Below are 19340 nucleotides of genomic sequence, written 5' to 3' on the forward strand. Positions count from 1 at the left end.
AAGTTTTTTTTTTTTTTTTTTTTTTTTTTTTATTTGAGAGCGACAGACACAGAGAGAAAGACAGATAGAGGGAGAGAGAGAGAATGGGCGCGCCAGGGCTTCCAGCCTCTGCAAACGAACTCCAGACGCGTGCGCCCCCTTGTGCATCTGGCTAACGTGGGACCTGGGGAACCGAGCCTCGAACCGGGGTCCTTAGACTTCACAGGCAAGCACTTAACCGCTAAGCCATCTCTCCACCCAGGCAGAGAAGTCTTTAAGAATCAAACTCAGTGAGCAGCTGCTAACGTGTGACGGGAACACCAGTTACTTACACACTAACAGGTGCTTTGAAAGTGTAAGAGATTTTTCTTTGAAGATACTTTATCCTTTCAAGTATTTTAAATATATTTTATTTATTTATTTATTTGAGAGAGGGAGAGAGAGAATGGGCATGCCAGGGCCTCCAGCCATTGCAAATGAACTCCAGACTCATGCGCCCCTCCCCGCCCCCCCCCGTGTATCTGGCTTATGTGGGTCCTGGGGAGTCAAACCGTGATCCTTGGGCTTTACAGGCAAACGCCTTAACTGCTAAGCCATCTCTCCCTCTCCAGCCCATTTTTCAAGTATTTTATTTTTGTTTATTTTTATTTATTTATTGGAAAGTGACAGACAGAGAGAAAGAGGCAGATAGATAGAGAGAACGGGTGTATCAGGGCCTCCAGCCACTGCAAACAAACTCCAGACGCGTGCGCCCCCTTGTGCATCTGGCTAACGTGGGTCCTGGGGAATCGAGCCTCGAACCGGGGTCCTCAGGCTTCACAGGCAAGCGCTTAACCGCTAAGCCATCTCTCCAGCCCCTTAGGTACTTTAAATATCAAGCCCACTCTTGTCTTCTCAGGGTAAGAAAGACACACGAACCCATGTGGCTTCATGTCTAATGTGATCTAAGTACTCGTCAAGCTAACAAACTTTAAGTAAATCATTTATTCAACTGTGTTGCCAAATACAAGCTGGAGTCATATGGAAGGAGGTCAAGTGCAAGTCTGAACAATGCTTTAATTTCTAAACGTTGCCCTGTGTGCATGCGTCCCGTGGCCAACTTCCTCCGCATTGAAGAGTGTGAACAACTCTTGCCAGCTTTACCAAAAGTAGCCAGGTCAGCTCACCAGAGAAGGTATGGGAAGGATCCTCAGACCCCCCCCCCCAAGAATTAGGCACCACACTGTGTCAGCTGTACACAGTAACACACAAGCTCTAATGACCTAGGGGCGGGGATGGAGAAAGGAAAATATCCAGGAACAATGAACTCCATTGAAAATGGTGTCTCTGGAATCCTCAAGCTCTGTAAGTAACCCTTCACCCCAAGACTGAGGGGAGGAGCATCCATGGGAGAAACCCTGATACACTGAGCCCCTCTGAAGGGCTGCTCTGGGGGTGGTGGGGTCTCACACTCCTGGACAGGGACAAGGGCCATCTAGAAGTGTCTACAGGGAAGCTGTCATTCTGGGTGGAAGGAGACTTCTCCGTGGTGTGGCTGCTCTGGGGTCGCCTCGCTCTGTAAGTGAACCTTCATCCCAAGGCTGAGGGAGGAGCATCCAGAGAGCAGTCCTGACACAGGAATGTTCATCAGAGTGGCTGGTTTGGGGGCCTCATGTTCTTATATACTCTGTAAGTGACACCCCCCTCCCAATAAATTTATCAGTTCACCAAACTAGTATTGGTATGATCATACTTTGGCTGCCATCTGAGCCCTATTTGGCGTGAAGACTTGTCTGCGTCTCCCCAAGGGAAAAGTTTCCTGTGACGGTATGTCTTGGGACACCCCTGCCCTCATTTGCAAGCTCTGATTACTTCTTATTTCTCTTCTGTAAAGCATCAAACATCATGGGGCTGGAGAGATGGCTTAGCTGTTAAGGCACTTGCCTGCAAAGCCTAAGGGCGCAGGTTCGATTCCCCAGTGCCCATGTAAGCCAGATGCACAAGGTGAAACATGCGTCTGGAGTTCCTTTGCAGTGGCTGGAGGCCCTGGTGCACCCACTGTCTCTCTCTCTCTCTCTCTCCCCCCCCCTTTCCTCTCTCTCTCCCTCCATCTCTCTCAAATAAATAAATAATAAATACATAAAAATTTTTAAGAGTCAAGGTGGCTTAATGGTTAAGGCACTGGTCTGCAAATCCAAAGGACCCAGGTTGGACTCCCCAGGACCCACTTAAGGCAGATGCACAAGGGGGCGCACGCATCTGGCGTTCATTTGCAGTGGCTGAAGGTCCTGATGTGCCCATTCTCTCCCTCTCTCTCTCTCTCCCTACTTCTGTATCTCCCTCTCAAATTAATAAATAAAAATAAAGTAAAAGAGAGTCAAGCATCAGCTACCTCTTGAGTGTGGGAATAGGGCACCACAGAGATGGCACCCTCCAGAGGATGCCCTGAAGAAGATCCCTACCCTGACTTTGGAAGTACATTAAGGTTCTTTGGACAGGAAATTCCAGGGTCTCCAACACCAAGAATGATATCCAGAAAGTGAGATAGAGACACAAGGTTGCCAAGCCTGTTAGGACCACAGACTGCTCACCTTGTAAGACGGGGTAGGGCTGAATGAAAGTACAGGTGAGCCTTGAAATTTGTTTTTAATTTTTTTTGTTTTATGTTTATTTATTTATTTGAATGAGACAGAGAGAGTGAGAGAATGGGCACGCCAGGGCCTCCAGCTACTGCAAACGAACTCCAGACACGTGCATCCCCTTGTGCATCTGGCTAACGTGGGTCCTGGAGAACCGAGCCTCGAACTGGAGTCCTTAGGCTTCCCAGGCAAGCGCTTAACCGCTAAGCCATCTCTCCAGCCCCCAGCCTTGGAATCTTAATGACTCATTGTGTGTTCCCTCAAGTGTCCACTTAGGTAAAATGAGCTCTGTCTGAATACAACTACAAATTCCAAATTGTTATGGCTTTGCGTACAGAGACACCCAAATTTTCTAGAACCAAACTTATAACTTCAATTGCGTCCCCTCTTCCTTTTGCAAAGTACTCCAGTTCTTTCCATCACACTCACCCAGAAATCTCTAATTCTGCCTGACACACACACACACGCACGCACGCACACACACACACATGCACACACACATTTGCCAGCCCCTCTCCTTCCCTCAATTCTCCACTGAATATTTCAGGGAATGCGTGTTCTCACTCCCCAGTAATGAAAGCAGAGCAGCTTGTCCAGAAACACATGGGTTAATTTACAATGTTTTGCTATGTCCAAGACAAATATATATATATTAGAGTTGAATCTATGATAAATAGGAAGGTCACCACAAAAGACAGAGTTGTCATCTTGGTAAATGGAACCTGTGTAAGTCTGCTAAATATAGCTTTAGTCAGGACTGGTACCAAGGGTCTAGGGACCTTTTAGAAATTCATTTTTCTTAGGCTGCCCTTTGAATCTGACAAATATTGATTTGAATTGTGTTTTGAATAAACAATGAAAACAATGCCTCATGCAGGAATTGAGTTTCCATTACACAGTGCCAGAGAAAGTTGACAGAACCCTGCACCTCCTGTCCTGGGTTTGGTAGCAACCATGAGAGGCTGAGCGTCTTGCTCCACCTCTCTCTCCTACACTGTGAAGGACCCTGGACGTTGGGACGGGGGAAGAAACCTCTGAGACAATCAAGTTGAGCGCTTCATTTTCACACTTGAGAAAACTGAGACTCAAGGCTAACACATAACATACCCAAAGTCACATAGATCATTGAGGAAAGGTTTGGGCGTGTTCACCTGTGGAGCCCTTCTGGGTCTATAAGTCACTGCTTGTTAAGACTTCAGAAAATCCGATTTTTCAATCAGAGCAACCAGTTCTCGCTAAAATTCTGTCGAAAAGGCTGGGGAGATGGCTTAGCGGTTAAACACTTGCCTTTGAAGCCTAAGGACCCCGGTTCAAGGCTTGATTCCCCAGGACCCACGTTAGCCACATGCACAAGGGGGCGCACGCGTCTGGAGTTCGTTTGCAGTGGCTGGAGGCCCTGACATGCCCATTCTCTCTCTCTCTCTCTCTCTCTCTCTCTCTCTCTCTCTCTCTCTCTCTCTGCCTCTCTCCCTCCCTCCCTTTCTCTGTCTGTTGCTCTCAAATAAATAAATAAAAATAAAGAGAAAACCAACAAGCTACAGCTGAGAACTGAGGGTGGCCAGGGAAGGAGCCTAGAGAATTGGGTTCTAGGCCTTGCTCCATACCATTGCGTAGTGTGCCTTGGACAGGAATGGCCAACTGACCACCAAGACTTGGTAACTTATGATGGTCAACATTCTCAAGTGCCAGCCGTGACAAAAGTCCTTGAGAGGCTGAGGTGAAGACAGGAAAAAAAAAAATCCTCCCTTGACAGTAATCCTATTTTTTTCCCTTTACTTTTCTTTTCTTTTTTTTTTTTTTTTTTTTTTTTTTTTTTTTTTTTTTTTGGTTTTTCGAGGTAAGGTCTTGCTCTAGCCCAGGCTGACCTGGAATTCACTATGGAGTCTCAGGGTGGCCTTGAACTCATGGCGATCCTCCTACCTCTGCCTCCCGAGTGCTGGGATTAAAGGCGTGCGCCACCACGCTCAGCTTAATCCTAGTATTTTTTTTATTTTTAATAGATATGTAATGAGATTAAAAAATATGTGTGTATATGTTTATATAAAAGGTACATGGTACATGGATATTTTGGGAAGCCAATTTTTTTTTTATTTGAGAGAGAGAGAGAAAGAGGCAGAGAGAGGGAGAATGGGCGTGCCAGGGCCTTCAGTCACTGCAAACGAACTCCAGACGCGAGCATCTGGATTATGTGGGTCCTGTGGAACAGAACCAAGGTCCTTTGGCTTTGCAGGCAAACACCTAATCCGCTAAGCCATCTCTCCAGCCCCCAAAGTTAGTTTGTTTGGTTTTTTTTCCTTGTAGCTTTTTGAAATATATCATGCATAGCTGTCATCTCTAGTCGCTTGTCTATGCAAAAGCAAGCGAGAACTTCTTACTCACACCTAACTGTGACTTAGTCCCTGTGGGCCAGCCTGTTCCATCAGTCCTTGTGGCTTGTACCTTCTGGTTGCTGGGACAAACATCCAACTGGAAGCAGATCACCAGATCTCTCCAGGCTTTGAATCCACGGGGCGTCCCATCGTGTGGAAGAGGCCATCTCACTCTAAGCACGCCAGCCACAGTGGACAGAGGGGAAAAAAATCCAACCCCACCGGGCACCAAATGCCCGAGCTCAAAGTGCCTCTGAACACCGCTGCCCATCTGAGGGCTGGGCTGCAAGATCGGTCCCCCGGAAACTTAAGAAGGAAGTTTAATCTTTTGTTTGTTTGTTTGTCTTTTGTTTTTTCAAGGTAGGGGTCTCACTCTAGCCCAGGCTGACCTGGGATTCAGTACGGAGTCTCAGGGTGGCCTCGAACTCACGGCGGTCCTCCTACCTCTGCCTCCCGAGTGCTGGGATTAAAGGCGTGAGCCTCCACACCACCTGGCAGAAGCTTAGTTTTAATAAAAAATAATAATAACGCCTCGGTCTATGAGGGCATACAACCGCATTCAAACCACTAGACTCCTTCACCCCAGCTTCCTCAGCCTGTGATAATCTTACTCCACTCTTAATTCCTAGCGTTTTTACATAAGGAGCTAGATAGAATTAAGGGGGGGAACATATAAAATGTAAAGAAAGCTGATTAATCCCACACTGAAAACCATAAGCGTGTCACACTATCTCATGATTCCAGCGCACGCAGACCGCAGAAGGAGGCCCACAGTTGGGAGACTAACATTTCAACATGGGAGAGAAACTCCAATTCACGTTCTCCACTAAGTCTCTCCAAGACAGCCTTTCCAAAAGAAATTTTCAGGGCTGGAGAGATGGCTTAGCGGTTAAGCGCTAGCCTGTGAAGCCTAGCGACCCCGGTTCAAGGCTCGATTCCCCAGGACCCACGTCAGCCAGATGCCCAAGGGGGCGCACGTGTCTGGAGTTTGTTTGCAGTGGCTGGAGGCCCTGGTGTGCCCATTCTCTCTCTCTCTCTCTCCCTCTTTCTCTCTCTGTCTGTTGCTCTCAAATAAATAAATAAATAATAAACAACAACAAAAAAAGAAAATTTCAGTGACTTAGTGCTAACGGGCTTTTGAGATTTTTGTGTTTTTTGAATATTTTATTTTTATTTATATATTTATTTGACAGAGAGAGAGAGAGAGAGGAGAGTGCCAGGGCCTCTAGCCTCTACAAATGAACTACGGACACATGCGCCCCCTTGTGCATCTGCCTTACATGGGTCCTAGGGAGTCGAACCTGGGTCCTTTGGCTCTGCAGACAAACGCCTTAACCGCGAAGCCATCCCTCCAGTCCAGTTTATAAGTTTTTAATTAGAATAGCCGTCAGGCGCTTACCTGGAGACCCTACTTAGTTAAGAATGGTTAGTAATGTTAAGTCCACGCCTGCGCCGGCCACAACACCAAACATCAGGGCTAAAACAAAAGCCCTTGTCATGTTATCGTGAGCCATAGGTCACAGGGCCAGAAATACCATCCATTAGCAGCGTTGACCAGATTCCCCTAGCTTTTTTGTTTGTTTGTTTTGTTTTTTTTCTCAAGTATTATACTCGTGCCTGAGGCCTATCTCCTTCCCATCCATTCCCCTTGGCCCCTGGGAACCCTCTGAATCTTCCAAGATGCCCTGTGCCATTGACTCCTTTCCACACTGGGCCTACTGTGTGGCTGGAGGCCCTGGTGCGCCCATTCCCTCTCTCTCTCTCTCTCTCTCTCTCTCTCTCTCTCTCTCTCACTCTTCCTCTATGTCAAATAAATAAATAAATAAAATATATATATATATACATGTGTGTGCGTGTACATATATATATATATATATATGTCTGCCAGCACAGAACATGAAAGAGAGCGAGAGACCATGGGCATGGGTATATGCCAGGGCATAGTGCCACTGCAAACTTCGCGTGCCCACTTTGTGCATCCAGCTTTACATGGGTACTAAGGAAGCGAACCCAGGTTGTGAGGCTTTACAAGCAAGTGCCTTAACTGCTGAGCCATCTCCCCAGCCTGGAAAGGGTTTATTTTTAGGCTTACGTTGGCTCACTTCCATAGATCCATAGCACAGAGACACATCATGGTACAAAAATGTTCTGATCTCTGCCTCTTTCTGTAGTAGTCTCTGGTAGACCTAGGTAGCCATCACCAATAGCTCATGAAACCTCTCTCTCCCTCTCTCTCTCTCTCTCTCTCTCTCTCTCTCTGTGTGTGTGTGTGTGTGTGTGTGTGTGTCTCATCCTTGGAAGACTACATACTCCAACATCTTATGAGAGAGCTAGGAGTGAACCTGGTCCCTGGCCAACGGGTTGAGAGGTAGAAAAGAGCTCTGTTCTTTACCCCTGCTGTGGACACTTAAAAGTCCATGCGCACAGGGTGGTGTAGTCAAGGCGACGGAAGCCAGGCAGGGTGACGTGCACATGTATTCCACCTACTCAGGATGAGGGGGGAGATGATGACTTCTGTCCAAGAGTTCAGTACAAGGCTGAGCAATATAGTGATACTGAGATGCCATCTTTAAGGAGGAAAAAAGAAAAGATGGTAGCTTATCTATCATACTAGTTCACAGATAAAGTTTGGGTATAGCCATCCATCTGTCTTCCTACCCTGACATGGAAGGAGGTTATTAATTTTTTTTAAATAGTAATGTCTGGCCTATCCCAATTAAAACATCCAGTATTCTCAATTAAATTCCAGCTTAATTAAACTCATATCTGGAACCAAAACGTGACTTTGATATTCAAAGCCACCTTTCAAAATTAACAGGATTACTGGTTCTTCCGGAATTGGGCAAAAGATGATGGCAGCATAATTCTCAGGCAGTTTTGTTGTATAAAAGTGTTTGTGTCGGGCTGGAGAGATGGCTTAGCGGTTAAACGCTTGCCTGTGAAGCCTAAGGACCCCGGTTCAAGGCTTGGTTCCCCAGGTCCCACGTTAGCCAGATGCACAAGGGGGCGCACGCGTCTGGAGTTCGTTTGCAGAGGCTGGAAGCCCTGGCGCGCCCATTCTCTCTCTCTCCCTCTCTCTGTCTTTCTCTCTGTCTGTCGCTCTCAAATAAATAAATAAAAATTTTATTTTAAAAAAAAAGTGTTTGTGTCTCTGCCAGTGACTTCGGGACTGGAGGACCCAGCCATGACTAATCAACCCAGAGCACGCCAGACCACCACCTTGAATTCTCATAAGAAATGTTATTCCGTAGCAGATCAGTGGGCCGTGCAGACCGGTAATTCCTTCCAGACACCACCACCAAATTACCGTCCCCACTTTCCTGCCTTAAACTGCATGGCGTCCTAACCTTATTTACTGCAATTTTATTCCTAGTCACTCAAACGACCTTATAATTGTGATAATTAGAGCGGGTAGAAGTTTATAAAAGGGAAATTGGATCCATTTGGGCATTGCCCAACCAATTAGAATAATTATCTTGAAATTCGAATACCACGACCAGAATGCAAGGCCTCATATGGATGGCCAAGTAATTCCTCATTGTGTCCACTGTGTTGTCCATTATTAATAGTTGTCATTGAAAATCTGAGTGTGGGGCTGGAGAGATGGCTTAGCGGTTAAGCGCTTGCCTGTGAAGCCTGAGGACCCCGGTTCGAGGCTCGCTTCCCCAGAGCCCACATTAGCCAGATGCCCAAGGGGCTGCACGAGTCTGGAGTTTGTTTGCAGTGGCTGGAGGCCCTGGTGCGTGCATTCTCTTGCTCTCTCTCTCTGCCTCTTTCTCTTTCTCTGTCACACTCAAATAAATAAAACAATGAAAAAAAGAAAAAAGAAAATCTGAGTATGCCATTAGCCAAAGAAGGGGAAATAACTGGGCTTTTATTTTTCTGTCACCCCATGCAAACACAGTTTCTGAGATGACCTGGAAGTCTCCCTTCTTTACTTGACTCCTGAACTCACGCTACCTGACGCCTCACTCTCAGCCTCTTTTTTTTCCCACCTTCAAAGCCAGCAGTTACTGGTGGGTTCGATTCTCCCCACAGGGCATCGCTCTGATTTCCCCTCCACCCTCCTCCTCCACCACGGAAACATAGGTGCCAACTGTGTGAATGCCCTTGGGGTAACACTGAGCCCTTCTGACTCACGTCTCCATCTGATGACCCATCTGCGACCTGAGCTCCCCTTTCTCACGGGTCCTGCTACAGACATGGACGTCGGTGTGTGTGAACCATGTTGTTGTATCTCTGCATTGGGCAACATCTGGGGGTCTGGAGGAGAGACCAGTAAGGATTAGGGAGGAAGAGCAGCTAGAAGTAGGACTTCCCCCACACACACACAAGTCCCAGGGAGTGGCCTAGGACCCTAGAATGGCCTTCCAAGGGTGAAGCAGGGTGTCAAGAGCCAGGGCGACTTTGAGTTAATGGGTTCATGATCATAGCAAAAACGGGGACCATAGTGACTTCCAGGTCAGCGTGGAGCAGAGTAAGATCCTACAATGGAATATGAGGACCACGCAGGATGCGTCCTGAGCCAAATGAGATGCACCGTCCCTGGGGGTTCACGAGGGGGCGGCCAGACGACGCCTGCTCAGCTATCACCCTCCATGGTGCTGGGCGAGCCCACAGGCCATCAGCCAAAACCGATCCGGAAGACAGAAGAGAATGTTCGAGGCTGTGTTGGGAGTGGAGGGCAAAGAAGGATGTTGACAGGCCTTGCAAAGAGAATTTTCTTCCAGTTCTGCCGTGCGGTCAGCCGGGGGACCGTCTTCACCTCTTCAGAAAGCTTGAAGCCACATAGCCCTTGCCTTAGCGCATGATCTGATCAGACAGGCTGGGGGGACACTTGGGGAACACCAAGATGGGCTTCCAAGTGATATAAGGGAGAATACGGTCGCCCTTCATGCTCCTGGGTCATGAAGGAACACAACCATGAGAAATAAGCCGGAGTCCTCCTTTGCAGAAGTTAAGTAAGCACGGGGCACAGGAAAGAGCCTCCCTGCCCATTTTATTCTCCCTTTGGGCGTAGATTCTATTTATTTGCTCAGAGGCCTTAGGACATTGCTGCAAGATGCCGAAAAGCCGAGGAGTCCCCAGTTATAATTAGTTTTAACCATCAGCAGAAAACACCTTTTTGTCTTAGTTCTCAGAAGTCAGAGCCAATCGATGACGCCCTCCGCATTATTCCTCCACCTGGTCAATCAGAAGGTCAAACTGGCACAAAACTCTCCACCCTGGGGATGGCAGGGAGGAAATCCTTCAGACCAGGGAAACAGCAAAGCCCGTGTGCTGCCTTCTTTGCCCAAGAAGTTATCAAAGCGAATCGAAAGGGCACCGGCCACGCATGCCACTGATGTCCCACGTTGACCTCAGAAAGAGGATCCAGACGAAAAGCAAACACACATTTCTAAGTCAGCACCTTTTCATAACCCCGAGTCCCCCTATTTAAAATGAATATAGTTAAGTGGCTCACAGCCAGCCCTTTGAACCCAAAGTTCCCGAATTACAGTTTAATAGACTCCCGCCACCGTGGCTAGTTAATGACATCTAGAGTGCCGAGACCCTGATTAAGCCCCCCACATACTCTCCCCAGACCCCTGCTGTCTGGCAGCTCTGTATAGGCTATAGATCGTTTCCAATTTCAGACGTGGAAAGTTGCATTTCTGAAAGCCTCCAAGATCGCACATGATTTGCTGGGCAAGCGTTATAGGTGCAGTCCTGATGGGGTGCAAAATGGAATGCTATTTTTACACTCCTGCTTGCCAGGCCAAAAAAAAAAAAAAATCATAAGCCTGGGTAGTTCCTCTCAAACAAAATAGTGGCCAACAGTAAGTTAAAAAGGAGACATAAAGGGAAGAGAAAGGAAGGGAGGAGGATACTTAATAGGTTGATATTGTATATATGTAATTACAATGATTGTGATGGGGAGGTAATATGATGGAGAATGGAATTTCAAAGGGGAAAGTGTGGGTGCGGGGAGGGAGGGAATTACCATGGGATATTTTTTTATAATCATGGAAAATGTTAATAAAAATTTAAAGTGGCTCACGCATCTGGAGTTCGTATGGAGTAGCTAGAGGCCCTGGTGCACCCATTCTCTCTTTCTCTGTTCTCTCTATCCGCTTGCAAATAAATAAATAAATAAATAAATAAATAAATAAATAAATAAATAAATAAAAATTAAAAAAAAATAGTGGCCAAGTGCAGGGTGATGATTTGAAGGCAGAGAGAGCTGAGGGGATTGGACAAGGAACACGTGGAGAAACCTCCGTCTGCCATGGATCCGATCTAAGGTAGGTTCTAGTCTCACCGTGAGGTTAAAGGAGAGCACCTGCTGCCCCACAGATCTTCCGAAGCAAGTCTCGCCACTCGGGACTGGTGGATGTCTCTGCGGAACCATTGGCCCGCAGGACCTGGGTGGCATTGCCTTCATCTCTGCCCTCCACAGTAAATACAGGGCTGGAGAGACGGGCCAGATGTGCCTCCCTGAAGTGTGTGCACGGCACCCAGGCTGATCTCAGCCAGATTCAGCCCCAGGGGAATCTGAGCTAATACTTTTCAGGCGACTGGCTGAGGGAGGGCTGACAGAAATTAATAGTGCCCGTGAATCACTGCTTTCCCCATTGTCGGAGACTCCTCCGTGTGATATTCAAGGATTTTTGGCGTGGGCTAGGCCTACTCAAGATGATGCTGTTTCTGATAAGCACAGATCCTGCAAACACCCCCGCATGAGTCTCCTCCTTCCTGCTGCCCCCTTTTCCCGGGGGGCTCTTGGGATCCACAATGCAATGGAAGTCCAGACTCACAGACCTCCTTGGACCACCTGGACTGAGGCTTATGGGATTCACATCTCACGTGTGGTTCAGGGATCCAAATGCAAACTTCTTCCTAGTGCCCTCCTCCCACACAGTCTGTGACCCAGTTAAGAGTTTGCAATTAAGAGGCCTGAAAGGGCTGGAGAGGTGGCTTAGCAGTTAAGCGCTTGCCTGTGAAGCCTAAGGACCCCGGTTCGAGGCTCGGTTCCCCAGGACCCATGTTAGCCAGATGCACAAGGGGGCGCACATGTCTGGAGTTCGTTTGCAGTGGCTGGAGGCCCCAGCATGCCCATTCTCCCTCTCTCTCTCTCTCTCTATTTGCCTCTTTCTCTCTCTGTCTGTTGCTCTCAAATAAATAAATAAAAATAAACAAAAGAAATTTTTTTAAAAGGAGGTCTGAGAGTGAGATGGGCATTGCTAATGGACTTGAAAAGAAGTATAAGATATTAGTGTGAGGGCTGGAGAGATGGCTTAGTGGTTAGGGCGTTTGCCTGCAAAGCCAAAGGATCCCGGTTCAATTCCCCAGGACCCACATAAATCAGATGCACGAGGGGACACACACATCTGGAGTTAGTTTGCAGTGGTTGGAGGCCCTGGCATGTCCATTCTCCCTCCCTCTCACTCTCTCTCTCTCTCTCTCTCTCCCTGTCCCTCTTTCTCACAAATAAATAAATGGATTAAATATATATACATATTTTTTTAAAAAGATAATGGTGTGAGGCCCTTCGTAAACACCACCCACTTCTTTAAGGTTTTTTCCCAGTTGATCCACATCCACCCTCCTGTTGTTACAGGGTCACAGTGTGAGATGGAGTCTTTAGGGCAGGTTATTTTCACATACAAAAGTTGGGAGAAAAAAACAATGGGGGACCTGGGAGATGGCTCAGGGGTTAGGAGCACGAGGCAATGCAAGCGTGAGGGTCGGGGTCTAAGCCCTAGCACCCCATAATGACAATCCTGTGGGGAGTGGAGACCAGAAAATTGCTGGGGCTCACTGACCGCAAAGACAGCAAAAGCAACAGCCCTGGGCTGAGTGACTGTCTCAAGAAAGCAGTCAGCCGAGCAAAGGACAAAGGACACCGAACATCGTCCTCTGGCCTCCACCCATATGCATACAAGACGCATGGGTCTGCATACACACACACACACACACACACACACACACACCTAAAAATAAAACATATTTAAAAATGGAAAGACAGTTATCAAACCCCAGCTGGTTTTTTTTTTAATTTTTGTATTTATTTTATTTATTTATTTGAGAGCTACAGACAGAGAAAGACAGATAGAGGGAGAGAGAGAGAGAGAATGGGCGTGCCAGGGCTTCCAGCCACTGCAAACGAACTCCAGACGCGTGTGCCCCCTTGTGCATCTGGCTAATGTGGGCTCTGGGAAAGCGAGCCTCGAACTGGGGTCCTTAGGCTTCACAGGCAAGCGCTTAACCGCTAAGCCATCTCTCAGCCCACCTCAGCTGTTTTTATTTGACATTTCATGCTTTACATGCAAGTTTCTGAAAATGACTCTCAACTATGTACATATTCAGAAGCCTATCACTTATATAGTCATACATCCTAGTTATATAGAATACCACACTACATGCACTGGGCCTGATAAATACACCCAGAAAGATAAATTAATAGCTACGTGGTAATATAAATGAAAATGTAAACCTCAAATATTTCCTATGTGCTTTCATTCCAAGAACTCCTGGGCATGTCACACCTGTCCCCTGAAGATGTTGTTGCCCAGTTCTCACCACCCCTCACTTCTCTTAATTCCTCTTGTATCCCACCATCCAGATGCCAAGGGTTAGAAAAGATGCCTCCTGCCTACGCACCCTTCCAGATCTGGGCAGAAAGTGATACACGGGTGCATCCGTGTGGCACCAGAAAGACCAGAGAGGAAGAGACTTGAGCTGGGTGTTGAAGGCTGGGTGCGAGTGTACCAGGCTGCAGAGTGTGTGTGTGTGGGCGGGGGGGTGGTTCCTATCCTTCAACATCACCTAACTTGATTAAAATACCCTTGGTGGGGGGAGGCCATCCAGATGGCTCAGCAGTGACAGGCGCTTGCTTGCAAAGCCTGACACCCTGGGTTTGATTCCCCAGTACTCACAAAAAGCCAGATGCATGAAGTGGCACGTGTGTCTGGAGTTCGCTTGCAGTGGCAGGAGACTCTGGTGTGCCCATTCTCTCCCTCTCTCCCTCTCCCTCTCCCTCTCCCTCTCCCTCTCCCTCTCCCTCTCCCTCTCCCTCTCCCTCTCCCTCTCTATCTCTATCTCTCTCTATCTCTCTGTGTGTATGTGTTGTCCTCTCTAGATCTCAAATAAATAAAAATATCTTTATAAAATAAAGCCACTTACTTAAACTTTTTTAAAGAAAGTAATTCTGAGACATAAATGGCCAAAATGTATTTCTTCTATATAACGTGCCATGTGCTCTAAAGTGATTACAATGTGTTCCTCTGGCCCTAGTTAAATGACTCTAGAATTTTCTAAGATTTCTTTCCAAATCCCACAGGTGAAGTTCACATTAACAGGCCATTTGACTGGTTCTCTATTCAGCTAGACATTCAGCACTAAGACATTTGAGATACTGTGTGTGTGTGTGTGTGTGTGTGTTAGTTCCTTACTTAGGTACAAAATGTCATGTGTTCTAGAAACTATGATGAAACCAACTCAATAGCAGGAAATGAATGCATTATATCAAATTGTTCCAGGTGTCTTATAGAAGGAAATTCTGTCCTGTCTGCAACATTAGTCTTAAGTCAACCTTCTAACTTAAATTCTGATGACTAGAACTTCTTTTTCTATTTTTGTTGTGTGACTTTCATGAAACTGAGGGGAAAAAAATATAACTAGAAAGATTAAAAAGTAGTATCTCGGGCTGGAGAGACAGCTTAATGGTTAAGCACTTGCCTGTAAAGCCTGAGGACCCCGGTTCGAGGCTCGATTCCCCAGGACCCACATTAGCCGGATGCACAAGGGGGCACACGCGTCTGGAGTTCATTTGCAGTGGCTGGATGCCCTGGCGCGCCCATTCTCTCTTTCTCTCTCTGCCTCTTTCTCTCTCTGTCTGTCACTCTCAAGTAAATAAATAAAAATAAACAATTTTTTTTTAATTTTTTTTTTTATTTGAGAGTGACAGACACAGAGAGAAAGACAGATAGAGGGAAAGAGAGAGAGAATGGGCGCACCAGGGCTTCCAGCCTCTGCAAACGAACTCCAGATGCATGCGCCCCCTTGTGCATCTGGCTAACGTGGGACCTGGGGAACCGAGCCTCGAACCGGGGTCCTTAGGCTTCACAGGCAAACGCTTAACCGCTAAGCCATCTCTCCAGCCCAACAATTTTTTTTTTAAGTAGTATCTCCCGGCCTTGTGCAGGGGCAAATATGTTGTGTTAGTGTTCTTTGATTGCAACAGGCAGAAACTTGAGTGGAACGACATGCTGAAAAGAGAGGTCTGCTGGCTTTTGGGATGCACATTATCCTTGCCAAAGGTGAGGCGAAGTGGAACAAGGAGCCTAATTGTTTTGAGGACTATCTTGTTTCCATGACCCCAGACTAGCTGAGCCCTAAGGCTGAAAGCAATGCTTCTAGCTGCTTTCAATTTACATCTGCAGTTTAAAAGAGCGGTTAAGCACTCCTCTTAATGTTCCTACCCACATATGAATGCTACTCTCACTTTTGGTAGAGAACCTTCTCTTTTCAGAAGGCAGTGACCTTGGGATGACTCAGAAGGCATCATGCTGCTGGGAAGAAGTGACAGAGGAGTGCTCAGCACTATAATATCTCTATCACAACTTTCAAGGCTCAGGGTCCATTGAGGAAGAGGTGGCGGAAAGAATGTAAGAGCCAAAGGAAGGGTAGGACTCCTTACAACGTGCTCCTCCAGACACAAAATGGCCTGGGTATCCATGACCTCACAGTGCTTGACACTACCTACAGAGAGAAAGGACCCAGGCTTGATTCCCCAGGACCCATGTTAGCCAGATGCACAAGGGGGCGCACGCGTCTGGAGTTCATCTGCAGTGGCTGGAGGCCCTGGTGCGCCCATTCTCTCTCTCTCTCCCTCTTTCTCTGTCAAATAAATAAATAATATATATATTTTAAATCCTGAACATATTGGGGGCCGTGCACTTAAAGTACCACAGGATATCTCATGGTAGGATAAGGAGGAGCATTGCCACCAAGAAGGGACATGTTAGGGCTGGAAGGTGCTATACAAGGCGCTGGGGAGAAAAGTCACCAACCGTCTTAGTCTGTGGTGAACCCCGAAAGTCCCCAGCCAACAACCCAGGCAAGATGTGCCCAGTGGCGTGAGAGGGGTGTGGCTGCTATGGGGGATAAGCAGCTGCAGTCTAGCTGGATTTGAGGTCTGCTCCACAGGACAGAATTCATACCTAATTCTGAAAACCTAGGCAAAAGCCTATGGCTGGGGATTTCATAGGCTCCAGGCAGGAAGCTACCATGGCTGTTAGGCTAAATGGGGATGTTGTACCCATCAAATTGCCACCTAAATATTTATGCTTGGGCTGGGGAGATGGCTTAGCGGTTAAGCGCTTGCCTGTGAAGCCTGAGGGCCCCGGTTCGAGGCTCGATTGCCCAGGACCCACGTTAGCCAAATGCACAAGGGGGCGCACGTGCCTGGAGTTTGTTTGCAGAGGCTGGAGGCCCTGGTGTGCCCATTCTCTCTATCTGCCTCTTTCTCTCTCTGTCACTCTCAAATAAGTAAATTAAATAAATAAACAAAAAAATTAAATATTTATGCTTATGCCCATAAACCTAAGTTTTAGATTACTGTTTCTCCTTTGGCTAGATCCCTTTTTGCAGCGAGTGGTGACTACTAGAGAGAATCAGAACTTGTCAAAGTATGGAAAATATGTGGCTTTGGAGTACTCGGTGCCAAATGAGACATATAGTTCATCCCTCCAAGGCTCAGAGAACACCTGTGGAGGAGGAGATGGGAGGAAGTACAAGCCAGCAAATGGATGAGAGTCATTGTGACCTGCTCCATTGCCAGCCAGGGCCGGTTCCCCCCCACACCCGCTTAGGCAACCTGGCGGTTCCCCACTCCTGGAAAGTCACCATGTTAATGCGGACACCCTATCAGCATAGCGCACCGCGGCCCAGAACTCCTGGGCTCAAGCGATCCTCCGGCCTCAGCCTCCTGAGTAGCTGGGATTCCAGGAGTGCCGTCTTCTGGACATGACATGCTCATTGCATGTATGACATCATAGTGACCGTCATTATCTACGTAAGAGCTGCGTAACGTTGAGCCCAACAGCATTCAGTTACGGATGATGCAAAAGGGCAAAAAAGGGGGTGGGGCTTCAAAGTAGAAGTGGGGTGCATTCGGTGGGAGTGGGCATGGGACTTCAGAAGGAAATAGGATAGGGGTCTGATCAAAATGCATCATATATATATATGTATGTATGTATGTATACACATACATATATATATGTATAAGATTGTTAATAAAAATGTTTGTAAGGGGCTGGAGAGATGGCTTAGCGGTTAAGCGCTTGCCTGTGAAGCCTAAGGACCCCGGTTCGAGGCTCGGTTCCCCAGGACCCACGTTAGCCAGATGCACAAGGGGGCGCACGCGTCTGGAGTTCGTTTGCAGTGGCTGGAGGCCCTGGCGCGCCCATTCTCTCTCTCTCCCTCTGTCTTTCTCTGTGTCTGTCGCTCTCAAATAAATAAATAAATAATTTTTAAAAAAATGTTTGTAAGAAAATAAGAAAGGCTGGGCGTGGTGGCACACGCCTTTAATCCCAGCACTCGGGAGGCAGAGGTAGGAGGATTGCCATGAGTTCAAGACCACCCTGAGATGACAGAGTTAATTCCAGGTAAGCCTGGACCAGAGTGAGACTCTACCTTGAAAAACCAAAAAAAGAAAAAAACAAAAAAAAAAAAAATAAGAAAGGATAGTTATAGCCAGGCATGGTGGCGCACGTCTTTAATCCCAGCACTCAGGAGGCAGAGGTAGGAGGATCGCCATGAGTTCGAGGCCACCCTGAGACTCCATAGTGAATTCCAGGTCAGCATGGGCTAGAGTGAGACCCTACCTCAAAATAAAAAAAAACCAGGCCGGGCGTGGTGGCGCACACCTTTAATCCCAGCACTTGGGAGGCAGAGGTAAGGAGGATCGCTGTGAGTTCGAGGCCACCCTGAGACTCCATAGTGAATTCCAGGTCAGCATGGGCTAGAGCGAGACCCTGCCTCAAAAAAAATTCAAAAAATCAAAAAAAAAAAACCAAAGGACAGTTAGACAAGATCACTAAAATACAACTATTAAATCATGCACTACCCTTGCTTGTTTCTGTCATGCATACCTAAATGATATGATACGTAATTCCTGAAATGTTCCAATGAAATCATTTTAATTCTCGAATGGAATTTTAATTATTTAAGCTCAATATAATGGTCCCTATTCTTACTTCAGAGGCCGAGAAAGGCTACTCTCGTGAGCTGAAATAGTTAATACACAGCTTAACCACTCTTCCATATCTATGAACTCTGAATCAGTTCTCAGAAACTATCCACTAAGTGCCCCATTCATCATGTACAATGCCTTCAAAATGACTACACTCTGTCGAAACATACCCTCCAGTGTGGTGTTAAGACAGACTGAAGCCCTTGTAACACAGTCATGTATGCATGCTGTCAAATTGCACACTTCACCTGGCAGCAATTTTCTTTTCTAGAGAACTTAGATTCTCCTCAATGAGCTGTGGAATTGCTTTAATTCTTTAGCTCATTCTTTCAGGAAATAGAATTAATATTTAAAGGCAGTAACAGTGTAATTTCGAGAACATCATAGCAATAGCCGGAGTTCCCATATCATAAATTAAACCTTTTAGTCATCTTATATCCTTTCCTAACATCACATCCAGACAAGATGGGAAAAGTGGTTTGAATTCTATTAAATCTCCCAGAGAGACTTGGGTTTGTTGAACCCATATGAAAAGTCAACAATGCAAGGACACAGGGACATACGTAGCTCAGCTACCCTCAGCTGCCCCTGCTGCTCAGAGTGAAGAGCCAGGGCTGGAGAGATGGCCTAACAGCTAGGGTGCTTGCCTGCAAAGCAGAAAGGATCCAGGTTTGATTTCCCCAGGACCCACCCATGTAAAGCCAGATGCACAGAGGAGTTTGTTTGAAGTGACTAGAAACCCTGGTGGGCACATACTCTCCTCTCTCTCTCTCTCTCCATACACACACACACACACACACACACACACACACACATATATGTATATATAAGCAAGAAAGGCATATATACACATACATATATATACATGTATATACATATATACAGGTATATATATATATATATATATGCCTTTCTCGCTTTCAAATAAAATAAATATTTTTTAAAAAGAATGTAGATCCCACTCTGTGTCCATGAAATAGCATGAAATCTCGCAATTACCCACAAGCCCCTGCCCCCGTTGCACAGCATTTGAAGTTTACAGATGGAAGACCTGGGCACCCACTGATGGTCTCCAGGGCCATGGTCACCTCCCCGGCATGAAAAAGCAATCTTGTTTCTTAACAATAGGTTCAAGCT

At 46.8% G+C, this 19340-nt stretch overlaps 1 pseudogene; it reads left to right on the forward strand.

The window, feature by feature from the left end:
• The window catches only part of LOC123456381, a 105471-nt pseudogene that overhangs the window by 69684 nt on the left and 16447 nt on the right, over positions 1 to 19340 (forward strand).

Source organism: Jaculus jaculus, chromosome 21 (assembly GCF_020740685.1).
Source record: "Jaculus jaculus isolate mJacJac1 chromosome 21, mJacJac1.mat.Y.cur, whole genome shotgun sequence".
Lineage (NCBI taxonomy): Eukaryota > Metazoa > Chordata > Mammalia > Rodentia > Dipodidae > Jaculus > Jaculus jaculus.